This window comes from Tetrao urogallus (assembly GCF_951394365.1).
Source record: "Tetrao urogallus genome assembly, chromosome: 13".
In the NCBI taxonomy this organism is placed as follows: Eukaryota; Metazoa; Chordata; class Aves; order Galliformes; family Phasianidae; genus Tetrao; species Tetrao urogallus.
In genome coordinates this window covers 16,258,077-16,270,721 of record NC_136826.1, presented here as the reverse complement: position 1 = coordinate 16,270,721, position 12,645 = coordinate 16,258,077, and positions in this window count along the sequence as shown.

Here is a 12,645-nt window from a genome sequence, read left to right as displayed (position 1 = left end):
CATGAACGGAGATGCACAGCACTAAATGCAGCATCACCGTGGAAAGATTGCTTAAAGCCAGTAAGTCTTCTCCTAAACAGAAAGGTTGAAATGTCTAATTCCTGCGGGAGAGAAACTCACTTCCCCAGCAGCCAGTTATTGCTGTGGCTGCAAAGCACACACTGGCAGCGCTGCCTCTCTCCAAGATGCAAAGCTCTGATTTCCCAGCACGCATGAATCACAGAATAGAATCACACAGTCATCAAGGTTGGAAAAGACCACCAAGATCATCCAACCACCAACCCATCCCCAGTGACCATGTTGCTCAGTGCCACGTCTACGGCATCGCTGAGGTTCACAAGGCAAACCCAACCCACGCTCAGCAGGCTCAGCACAGCTCTCCATGCAGCACCATCTCCCTGATGTCCCCACTCTGAATAATCTCAATGAGGAGGACTCCACATCAAGCCCCACCAATAATCTGGGGTTGGATAGTCTTGTTTCTTGGCTAAGCAGTGAATAACTGAATCTGATGCAAATAGCTACAGGCAAGTCATTTTGGGGATATGGGCGCACAAACATGTTTTTCTGCAGGGCCATGGCTGAGATGTCCTGTTCTTTCCGTACAAAAGCCTTTTCCCCAGCCCTGGCTGGCATTTGCTCTTAGAAAGGAAGCTCAAGTAATTATTTTAAACAATAGCCTTGCTAAGTATCTTAGCACGGGAGGGAGACTCAGCTTTTGTTGCTGAGCCCCCTGGACAGACCAGGCTCATGGGTCGTTGACAAAGTGCATCTTCCAGGTTTTTATTTTGCCCTTTTTTATTTATTCATTTTTTTCTCCCAGTGATGAATACCAAATCCTTCCATCTGCCTTCCCAGGAAAACACAACCTTCTCCTCAGTCGATAAATTGGTTTTCCCTATTTTCCATGTGTAAGGGGCATTTTTCATTCTGCAAAGCTCCCAGGAGACATCACTACCAGCTATAAGGCACTGCCCAATCCATGATGCTGCTGGATGCCCCCATTCTCTACAGCACACAGCACGGATCACACAGATGGAGCAGAGGGCCCGTGCCTGAATTTCTGAATTGCCTTCTGTGGGCATCTCTAGTCTTCCAGCTGCAGCTCCAAAGGAGCCTTTATCTCAGCACTGGCACTTCCCTTGCTCAGCTGGTGGCAAGCCTGCCCTGTTGTTCTGGATAACAGCCCTACAGCCTCTCTGTGCTGGAACGTTGTGTCACCGTATAACAGAAAATAGCTTCACTCGAGGATTAAAGCAAACAAAAAATTCCTAAGCTGCAAGGCATCGATTGGCATGGGAGAAGCCATGCTGAGAGCACACAGGGTCAGAACCAGGCAGCCAAGGGACCAGAACTCAGGGCAGAGCTGTGAGCACAGAGCCAGCACAGCTACCTGCAGCCAGGTGGGATTACACAACACAGCTCTGTTCCAGAATGAGTTTTAGGTATTGCAAAGGTCAAGCCAGGTCTCCAGGAGAGATTCATTGTGGTTTACTTGTTTTGTTCATATGAGATTTGTGAGAGTACAGATCGATCTCATGGAAGAGTTGTTGGTGAGAGCTCCTAGCCACAACATCCCATAAACCACAGGAAATACTGAAACAGTAAATAATAAATGTTTTACTGAAAGCAGATGCTATCTTGTGCTCTCCCTGTGTCACTGTCTGCAACCAGCAGAACTCACCTATGGGGTCCCTTAAACACCACACAGCTGCCATCCCCACTGTCTGACAGTGCTGTGCAAGAGCCATTAAACAGAGACAAAAGCTTGAAAGCAGCTTCCAGGCTATCAGAGCCCCAGCAGAAGGTCCCCACAGGGGCTGAGTGCCTATGATTGCAGGGATGACACCCATTTTTACAGGAGCACAACAAGAAACATCAGAGCAGCAAGATAACAAAGCTATCCACAGAAACTGGGAACACCCATGTTATTTTGCCCTAGGATGACCAGACAAAGAACAGTGCTGAAATACCTGTGAACTTTTCAAAGCTGAAGTTCTTTCCAAGTTATCTCTAAGCACATCTCTCTTTCCTACTGCTAGTAGATAGGAAACTGCAGTTCTGCTCCACAGCATGCAGCAGCCCTGCTCTGAAAGAAAGGCATAGATGTGCTTACAGCTGAGCTGCCAGTGTAGGAAAGAAGCAAAGAATAGGGGGAAATGGAAGGAGAGAGATGTTTTACAATGAGGTGCTGGGGATGCAAGGAAGGAACAGGTTTCATAAATGTGAGCCACAGGCATTGTGCTGGTAACAAGCAGCCCTGCACCTGATGTGAGGAGCTCTGTTGGTCACTCCAAAGTACTCCTGCAGGGTTGCACTGCCTCTGCTGCAAAGCACCTCTTCAGGTTTGTAAAGAGCAAATGGGAGGGAGCTGCAGCCTTGTTACAAGGGAATGAGACTCAAATCCCTCTGCACACTCTCCATTCTGCCTGACCTCATGGCTCTGCTCCCACCTGGGGAGCTGCAGGTGTGGATGGGGGCAAATATCAATTATTCCCCTCTTGCAGGCACAAATCCTTGGCTGCACTTGGAAGCTTCTTGAGCTGCCGCGCTTATGACAAGTGGCCGTGTGCTCTCAGCTCTCAGCAAACACCAATTGTGCCTCATTGCAGGGCTGTGGCTGATCCTTGCAGGTGCTTGGCTTGCTACCAAATTGTTTCTTGGTTGCGTTGCCTCATAATCATTGTTTCTGTTTGCTCACTGCCTCCCGAGGTGAGCTCCTTACCTGCTGCCTTAAGTCACATGGCGTTTGGATAGAGGAGCTCATTTCTTTCTATGGGGAAAGAGTTTGAACAATAAACAAAGAACAGAGGGAACAGTTTTAGGCTTCATCTATATTAAGCCATGGAGAAAACACAGGTTACTCTTTGACACTTTCATTGCTTGAAATGACAGGCATAGAGTGTTGTGTAGGAACCAAACCTCCTATTTACACATTTACCTCATTTACCATATTTGCACACTTCTTCGACTTCAGAAGTACCACATAGCTGGAATCTCCCAATGAGATCAGACAGGATGATTCTGGGGTGAAGAAACAGACCGTATCTGCAGATGGGGATTCAAACGTCAGCGTCTGTAGCTACAGTCTGGAAGGAACTTCTTTTTCTGAGTTCTTCTCAGAAAATGTGCTAGGAGTATTTTCTGCTTCCCATCTCAGGAGATGCTGTTTGCATCTTAGACTCCTCTTTCCCTTAAAAAACATTAAAAAAAAAAAAATAAAAAAGGAGAAAAAAAAGCCAGCTGAGAAATTAAGACTTTAAAGCCAAAATACGCATTTTTTACATGAACCTTCTTTTTCAGCAGAGATACTTCAGGACAGTGTGCAGATAGCTCTGTGCTTAACGCAGTTTGGTCAGTGTAGGTGTAATACACAACAATAACGCCACCTTTGTGCCTTTGCCACTGCAGGTATCCAGCCCATAAGTTCTAAAGCACTCCTGCCTTTTCACAGAAACTGTGTCAGTGCACTGGGAAAGGTACACTGGCAATTAATCAGAGCAATGGAAAGAAGCTGGCTTGCAGAGTGCATCACAGTGCCTGGCCTTGGAGCCTGCACTGCCACATCAGCATCGCTTGTGATGGCAGAGCCTGGAGGAAAGGCTGATGCTGTGGGGGAAGAGCAGCAGAGCCTCACTGAGTCCAGGGCAGCTCCGAGGCTGCCAGGCAGCAGGTTATTGCCTTGTATTATCTGTCTCTCCATCATGCTGCTTCAGTACTTAGTGCATGAAGACATACAAAAGGTAGTTTTAAAGAGTAAGAGAGAATCACGTTACCACGTCTATGATAGCAAGCAAGTTTTCGTCTCAGCCAATTAATTCCTGGCCTGTGCTGTATCTCTGACAAGACAGAGCAGGTACAGCAAAGACTGACACCACACACTGGTGTGTTTCAGCAGAGATTTTCAGAGAATGTGGGTTGGAAAAGTTCAGGGCTACATAATAAAAGCAAAGCTCAGTCCTACTAGGGATGTAGCACCATTTCCTAATAGGTTGGTTGATGCAGCCACCTTGGATAGGCTTGGATTTAACATCACCAGCACAACTTGCTCCAACCCCAGGTGGGGTCCAGTGTTGCTCCAAAAGTTCTGGGATGTTCTGATGAACACAGTGAGCTGTTTCCAATGAGGTTTTCAAGAAAAGAGTGGAAGTGGCACTGAGGAACAGGGGTTAGAGGGTATGGCGGACATGGGCTGGTGGCTGGACTCAGTGATCTCAGCCATCTTTTCCAACCTTAATGATTCTATGATTCCACTTTCAGACTCGACTCACTTTATTAGATGTAGTTATCAGCAGCAGAGTTTCATGGCATAAAGATGCCCGTGATGATGTGGCTTCTGGTAAGTCCTTGCTCACAATATTCAGAGAAAATCTGCCATCTGTGTTGCAGAGCCAGGCCAGGAGCTCTTTCAGACATGTGAGGGAAGTGCCATTAATATTAATAATAATAAATTATGCAAGTCTTCTTGCCATTAAAGGGAGGATGCTGAAAGGAGGAGAAGTCCCTCTGAGCCAAAGTTGGCACCACTTGCACCTGGGAACATCATGTATGGCTATAATGCAAGCTAAAAGAAAGAATATGGGATGTCATCCATTGAAAGATATGATTATGGGATGCTCAGCTACACTAAGCAGCTTCTGCATCAAGCCCATTGCTGCAGAGTGTTTTGTAAAAGGCCAATAGCCACTCCTTCTATTGCTTTTCAATGAGACATAAAAAGTACTTCCTGAATTTTCCCAATGATTAATGAATTTTATTATCATCTCTTTGCATTTGCATTGGAATTTTCTCATTCTAGTTCAATCTTTAAAGTCTTTCTTCTTGAAAATGCATCCTCACGTTGGCAGGCTGTGCTGGAGTCACCCTCTCTCATTCTCATGGTTTAACGGATTGCTCAGCTCTGTGCTCTCACACCAAATGTATGCTTCTAGATTCCAGATCATTTTTGTGGTTCTCTTGAATACCCTCCAAGCGCTCAGCATCCTGGGACATATTTACACCAGGATGGGAGCTGCTCGATGTTGTTTGCCTGTTTCTCTCCTTTCCTTTTCCTCACTTTGTTGAGCAAACCTCTGCTTTTTGTGCATAGGTGATATTTCTGCAGGGATCTCAATTTACCATGAATTAATTTGTGTTACATGAGCTGAGCCACTTGCATGCCCAGCAGGGAGCCAACTTGTTTTCTGAGCAATTTCCACTGAAAAGAAGGAGAAGTATTTCAAAGCACTGAGGCCAGCAATGAGGTTTCAGACCACACCAAATACCAGCTCTGGGTTTGAGCAGTCTAGACAGTGTCAGGTGGCTGGAAAGCACCGTGCCCTCCAACCAGAGCAGGCCACCAGCAGTCAACAAGATGAGACACTTCTTAGTCCCATGACCCAAGGAAGTATAGCAAAACAACAAAACTTACCCAACAAATCACCTGCCTTCAGCACCATTTGTCAGCTACTCCTCATCCCTAAGTTATGCCCATGATGGAGCAGGTCTGACATGTTGAGCTCCATCCTCCTGGGACATATGGAAATGAGAAGGGATCAATTGCCTTGAACTCGATGGGGCTGATGAATGGGCCTCTCTTCTTGCGTTCCTGGGTTCCAGGAATTAGAAATGCTGCTTGGATGCTTTGTTAGTCACCCTGAGTTGCTTCTCTTGCAACACTGCCTGGTGCAGGTGGATGGAGAGGGCTGGCTGTAGAGGGGCTGCTTGGATCATTTCCAACAGCCAGTGCTGCTGAGGGAAAGTGGAACGAGTGGAGAGGTTGAAAAGTTTTCAGGAAAAGGGCTCTGCTGAGACTTAAACAAATCACAGCTATTCAGCAGCATATTTTAAAGGTTTTCTGCTCATGAGTGAAGATGACCACAAAGGCATCTGCAGGATTAGTTAGTATGGATCTTCCATCGCTACTATGAACACACACGGGGGGAGAGAAAGAGGGAACTGCTTCTCCTGTCCTTGTTGTGCCCTAAGCTTTATGGAGAGAGGAGAAAAGTATGCAGAGATGTTAAAGTCCTTCTGCGAGGTAATGAAAATCTGATAAGAACAGGAAAAATTGGAACACCTTGATTACTTCATGCTAAACCAAGACAGTCTGTACTGCAAAGAGGGCTTCTCATTGTGCATCAGATTATTTTGTGTTTCCCAAGAGCACAGCAGTTTGCTCTGCAGACCTTTGGGTCCCTGGTGGTTGATGATTCCCAGCAGTACAGGGGAATGTAGCAGCACTGCAGGATGTATTATCTCTGTTTCCTGGAGAATGGCACTTTCCTTGGTGAGAAATGCTCTTTGTAGGACACTGAATTTCAGCAAACACCACTCACAACCTCACCACAAAAGAAGTAGCTGGGTGATGTTCTACATGCTGGAAGAATTTCCCTGCTATAAGCTTTTGCTGCTTCATTGCCTCAAGCAAAGATTTTGTTACAGCAGAAGAATATTTGACCTTTCTTGTGCTTGTATACCTCAAAGAACCTCCTGACCCAATGGCATAGTCATACTGTCATAGTAAAAAAGCCACAGTAAATGGATGAGCTGCTTGCAGCACGAGGGATATAGCAAATTTGGGAATTGCATTTCAGTTGGATCTTTCCCACAGCATGAATTGATGCTACATGAGCAATTGGCCTGACCTAATGCTGCAAAACGTTCACTCAACATGATATGTTCAGCTTCGTGATTCGCCTTGTCTCGTTTGATTTGTGCAAACACCCGTGCAAGCAGGGCTTGCTCGCATTAATGTTTGCAGCGGCTGCTCTTCTGCCAAATCAGGGCGCCTGTGATACAGAAGGGACAGTGGTTATCAGGTGTCTCCCATGTAAATGGGGTCAGGCTGCTCCGAGCTTGCTCCATGCCTGGCTGCTCCCTCCTCTTTGCTCCCACCCAGCAAGCAACCGGTTCACAAACAGCTCTCTTTGTCTCGTATGTGCACAGGGCAGCTACTGACAAACAAATACATCAAATAAAAAGGAAATACGTAATAAAAATAAAAATAAAAAATCGTTTGTGGGTCATTCACAGGCAGGAAAAAAGCTGGTCTTATGTGGCCTGGTAAGATGTTTGCAATGAATAATTCAATCAGCCAAAGTGCGTTTGCTAGTAAAAGAGAACAGGGAAGGAGATGTGCTAGCAGCAGCAATGAGTCGTCAAGCCAAGCTGAAAATGAAAGCAAGAAGTAGGGCACTTTGCTGCTTCCCCTCTATTCCTTGCATTAATGCCCAGGAAAGTCGAGGCCCTTGGAAAGCAGGAGCACTTTGCACTCTGGCAGGAAACTCCAGCAACAAAAGAGAGGGCAAGGCATCATCCTGTTCATTGCTTGGCTTTCTGGAGCGGGTCCAAGCACATCATTTCAGTCCCTGCATGTTTCTGTTGAGGTGGTGCCCAAAGGCCCCGTTTGGACAGAGCAGGGGATGAGGCACAGCTTTGCTGGAGGAGATGCAATGGCCGTGTCACCATCAGGAGGTGAGAGCTGCTTTCTCTGCAGCTGCCCATCCTCACACCAGCAGCAGGATTATGCAAACACCAGCTGGTTTCGAACATGCTCGAGTGAAATTCAGGAGCAGCTGGTGATGAGGAGGATGGGATTATCGCAACAGGTTCCTCACCTCCCTGCATGGCAGTCAGCAAGGCGCAGCACACTGCCTGCCAGCTGCACCAGAGGAATGCTGCTCTTTGCATCACCTGTTGTGCTGGATGCACTGAGATGGGGCTTTGGGTGCACACTGGGTATGATATGGAGCAGAGCTCTCCACGCTGATGATTGTGAGGTGTTTTTCCAGTGCTGAGCCTCAGTCTTCTTATCTGTCCTAGGCCACAAGGGCTATTAACCTCCTCAGTGAAGTGCCTGAGATATACAGGGGAAATCCCCTTGATAAGATGAGAGTTTGTTATTAAAACATTTCAAATTGCTCCATGACTGTTTTCAAGCCCTGTGTTGCAACACAGTGGAAAAAATGTTCTTTAATGCCTTTTTCTTCTCGTGGCTGCCTTGTTGCAGCCCTGGTTGATTGCAGTTGCTTTAATACCCTTCCCAATTTATGCTCCATCCTCCTGTAACCTATCACCACATCTTGCCATTACCTGTGTACTTCCATCTGGGTATGGAGATGCACAGAGGTCCATTTGATGAGTAATGTGCTGTGTGCACGGCAGGATGTGTTAATCCTCTGTTTTATGAGGCTGGCAGTGCTTGCTGACTTCCTCTCCTGTGGAGATGAGATGGAAGCACTGCGCTCCTCACCGGAGCTGCCTCTGACCACTGCTGCAGTTTGTTATCCATGCACCAGAGCCCCAAACTAGGGATGGTTATTATGCAAGTTATTCAAGGATAGTAAACAGAAATTGTGTTAACCAGAGTGTAGTGAAACAGTTCAGCAAAGCTTATCTCAAGTGCACGTGGAACATCTTAGTGCATGGATGGGATCCATCCATCCCATTTCCCCTTTCTGCACTGCTGGTGCTCCTTGCAGACTGATGGGAGTCAAGGTGAACTTCCAGAGCAAGATTTCAAGCTTTATTGTCGTGCACTTGCTCTCAGCCAGGATTTATGTACCCAGCATGCTCATTGCTTGGCCTCTGCTTCCTCTGTTGCCATTAAAGTTAAGGGACCGGTTAGGGTGACAGCAAAGAAAACAGCACTCGGCAGCTATTGCACCAGCAAAGGAAGAAAGCTGGGGAAGGACAGCACGTTCCCTCCAGGCCCACAACATATCCTGCTCCTGTTGCCATGGGGGCTGCAGAGCAGAGCCCCCAGGTAAGGCTGCCACAGCCACAGGCCAGTACACAGAGTTCCCCTTCACTGCACTCTGCTGTTTCCTTCCATCGGCCCAACAGCAATCCTCCAACTGGAAGCAGCTCTGTCATTCCCAGCCAGGCCATGGCACCCAGCACCGACTGCTTTGCATGATTTTTCCTCGGAACTTTCCCAGCTTTGTGTCCCATTGCATCTGAAAGGGACTCTGCTGCTTTTTGCAGAGGTGCCCCTCCTCGGCAACCCCCCACCCTGGTGGGCAAGGGTTGCTGTACACGTGGGGCACTCAAATGTTCATGAGCTCGTTGGAAAAAATGTCAAGCTGTGGGAAGCAGTGATCTCTCCATAACCACGGAAAAGCGCAGAGTCAGACATTTAAAAGCAGACTTGGCAGAAAAAGAGAGAGAAACTCTGCATGAACAAATCCAAGAACAACAGAAAAAAAAGTTTTCCTTTGCCCCTCTCGGGTTAGAGTGTGCCTTTCCATACCATCAGCCTGTCTCCTGTCTCTTTTTCGCATGCACTCCATCCACTCCTGCCCAAAATGTGCTCGGAAGGCTAACCAGCACTGCAGGGGTAATGCTAACTGATTTGCAGATTATCTGTACCAGAATGTGAGAGGAGAAAGAAGGAAAAAGTCAGCCATGGGATGGCACTCAGCGTGGTGCCCATCATCCTAAAGCAGCTCTGTGGAACAGGGACACACCAGGCAGCCCTTATAGCAACAGATCTGGGTGCGTAGGATTGGGGCAGTGATGGTTGCTTCTTCCTAACCTCAAAGAGCTCTAGGCTGCAGAGAGCAAATCAAGTGTCAGCGGGAGGTGGCTGCTCAGGGAATAGGGAAGGAATGGGAAACAGTTACTTGGTTGAGCTCAGTTAAGTAACATGTAATCACAGCACGTCACAAATGATACAGCCTTGCTTTGTAAATAGCTTGGCTTGAGCTCCCAGCAAGGCAGGACTGGGTTTGGTCTCCTCAGAATTCACCTCTGGTGAGGAGGCAGGGCTGCCTCCTGCCACCTCTACATAGAAGCACGGAAGTGAGCATCTGGTTTGCTTCCAGGATTTGAAAGCTTTCATCATCCATTTCTGCCCTTGGGTGCCAAAAGCAGACTGTTTCTACATCATAACAATTCAGAGTGAGGCACCCACTGCATTTCCCTCCCATGTACGTCTAAAGGGTTGCAATGAGGAGGCTCAACTACAGCACATATGTACCCCTAGTGGGCCCAGAGCTGCTCCTCAAGCCCAGAACTCAGCTCATAGGGAGCAGGGTACAACACTGCTGTGGGCAGCACTTTGCTGCCCTGTGCCTTATAGAGGCTGATCAGCAGGGAACAGCACACAGCAGTGCAGCCCATTTTTCTGCCATAGAATAGATGGTGCTCCATGTGTCCGAGCATTTATCTGCTCCTGCTCCCTCCCAACCTCTCTCCTGGTTGTTCTTTCTGCACATTATCTCCTCATGCCATGTGCCAGCAGCAGCTTCCCTGCTCAGCATGTGTTGTGCCAACCCCTTCCCCCAGTGCAACCTGTTCCTGCATCATCCAGCACTGCAGCCAACATCTTCTGAGTAGTACAACAAAAACCAGCACCCAACCCAAAGCACACAGTGCTCTTTCTTCAGAACTACTTCAGACCTGGGCTACTTTGGGAGAAGAACATTGTCCCTCTGGTGAGCCACCCAAAAGCTGCTCCTTCATGCGATATCCCAAAATATACACCCAGCTCCAGGAAAAGCTCCAGAAGTCAGAATTAGAGAGGTTTGCTCTGCACTCAGGGTTTCATATGCTGCCATGTAGCAGCCCTCTGAAGTGCTCAGTGCCTTTTGCTCTTTGCACAATAGCAGTAACATGAAGAACTCTCCCAAGCACAGCTGGTCTAAATAACAATGAGTATGAAATATAAACAGACTTTTGGGCTGCATGCATACATCCTGCTGCTCTGGATGATTTCCAAATGCAGAACACAGTGAGCATCAATCGACTACTCATAAACTATTGAAAAGGGATGTTGAACTAATTCTGTATCCTGAAAGTACGCTCTGTTTGGAGAAAAGGTGCAGGGATGGCTTCAGTTTTGAGTTCACATTCAGTGAAAAGATTGAGGCAGTGAAGTACATTTAGAAATATCTTGGCCTATAGTTCCTTCCCTTCTTCTGGAATACATATTAAGTGGCAATGCAGCAATGTGCTAAAGCAAACTTGCAAACAGCTCAAGCTCAGAAGTGCTTCAAGAATTCTTTCTTAAAAGAGAGACAAAGGAGACAACCTGCAGCTCTGCATCTGGGACAGTGCTCTCTCCCTGCTGCTGTTTTACCCCTCTGTGCACCCATTCGCTGAACCAGCAGTGCCAGCAGTGCTCCAAGCCTGCACTTCTGCATGACCCATATGCATCATCCAAAAATGAGAGCGTTGCACCCAGGAGATCAGCCCTGAGCCATTTCTGACAGGAGTTAATCTATGGCACGGGATCTGCTGAGGGATGGAGGATTACAGGGTCGTTTGTCAGCCTGTCTAATGCAGTTGTCTTATGGATAGATTTCAGCATCACAAATATTTTGCAAGTGCTGCCTCAGCCAACCTTACTGCACTTCTGCAGACACTGCCCTGGCGGCCTCACTTTGGGTAAGGAGCCACAGAATCACAGAACTGCAGCAGATAACTGAATAATGCTTCATCAAATTGAATAGTGCTTCATTGCTGTCATACCAAGCCCTGGGAGGGGCTCTGTACCTCGTATTGATGGTGTTGTTGACACCAAAGCCAAAAGCTGCATGTGGCCAGTCATAGGAATGAGCTAAGTGAGAGGTTTGTTTCATTTCTTTCTTTGTTGGAACACAGAGGGAAGTATATCTCTACCACAGTTGTTTATTAGTGGTTTTACTTTTCTCTCCTCCAAAATTGCATGTGGCACAGCTCTTTGACTGCTCAGGCAGTCGTTATTTGATTCTTCACTGTGATGATTTGATTCTTAAAAACATAGTGGCAGGCAGAGGTTGTACTCCATGTGCTATTGTAGTGGAAATGCTAAATCAAGGCCCTGGGCAACCTGGTCTGGTGCCTGATTTAGTGGGTGGCAACCCTGTTCATGCCAGAGGGTTGGAACTGGATGATCTTTGAGGTGCCTTCCAAGCCAAGCCTTTCCATGATTCAAAGATATCCACTCCTGGTAATCAAAGCATGACTCAAAAAGCTCCTCTCTAAAACTCTTCAGAACCAAAGATCTTTCTTCACTCTGTTGTTTGCTCAGTGTTTTATTTGCCGGAGAACTCATATCTTGTTTCTGAGCAAGGGGCAAAGTACTGTACAGTGAGATTCAAACACTCCTGCATGGGGAACCTGCACAACACTGTTTCTACGCTGTCTGTTTTCTCCTCTGTCTCACCTGGGGACCTCTGTAACTATTAGAATTTCCAATGGGGGTTTTAAGATGCATTTTTTCCACTGAAAGTCACCTGAGGCGTAAGGGGAGTTAAGCACAGCATTAGGAAACACAGCAATTAGATTTCAGGTTGAGCTGAGTGCTTTTGGTTGCACAAGATGACATATTCCTCTCCACCCCATCCTGCCAACCCAAACCTGTTCTTTTTTGTTGTTGTTGTTTTGTTTTGACCACTGAGCTGATGAACACTCCCATTTCTGTGGCTGTTCCTGGGTAGCTGCAACATCAGTGCAATTTATGTACTTGGTCACATGTTGCATTTTTCTCTGCTCAGAATTTTCTTTTGCCTCGAGCCCTTAGGGACGAGGATTTGAAGCCCTTGTCTCTGCTTTCCAGAACATTTTCTCCTTTGCCAGTTGTCAATCTGACCTCAACAGGTCCCCTGAGCATCATTCAGAGCCAAAGCCAATGGATGGTGTGCCCTCACTTTGCAAGATGAGAGGTTTCAGAGGATGGTA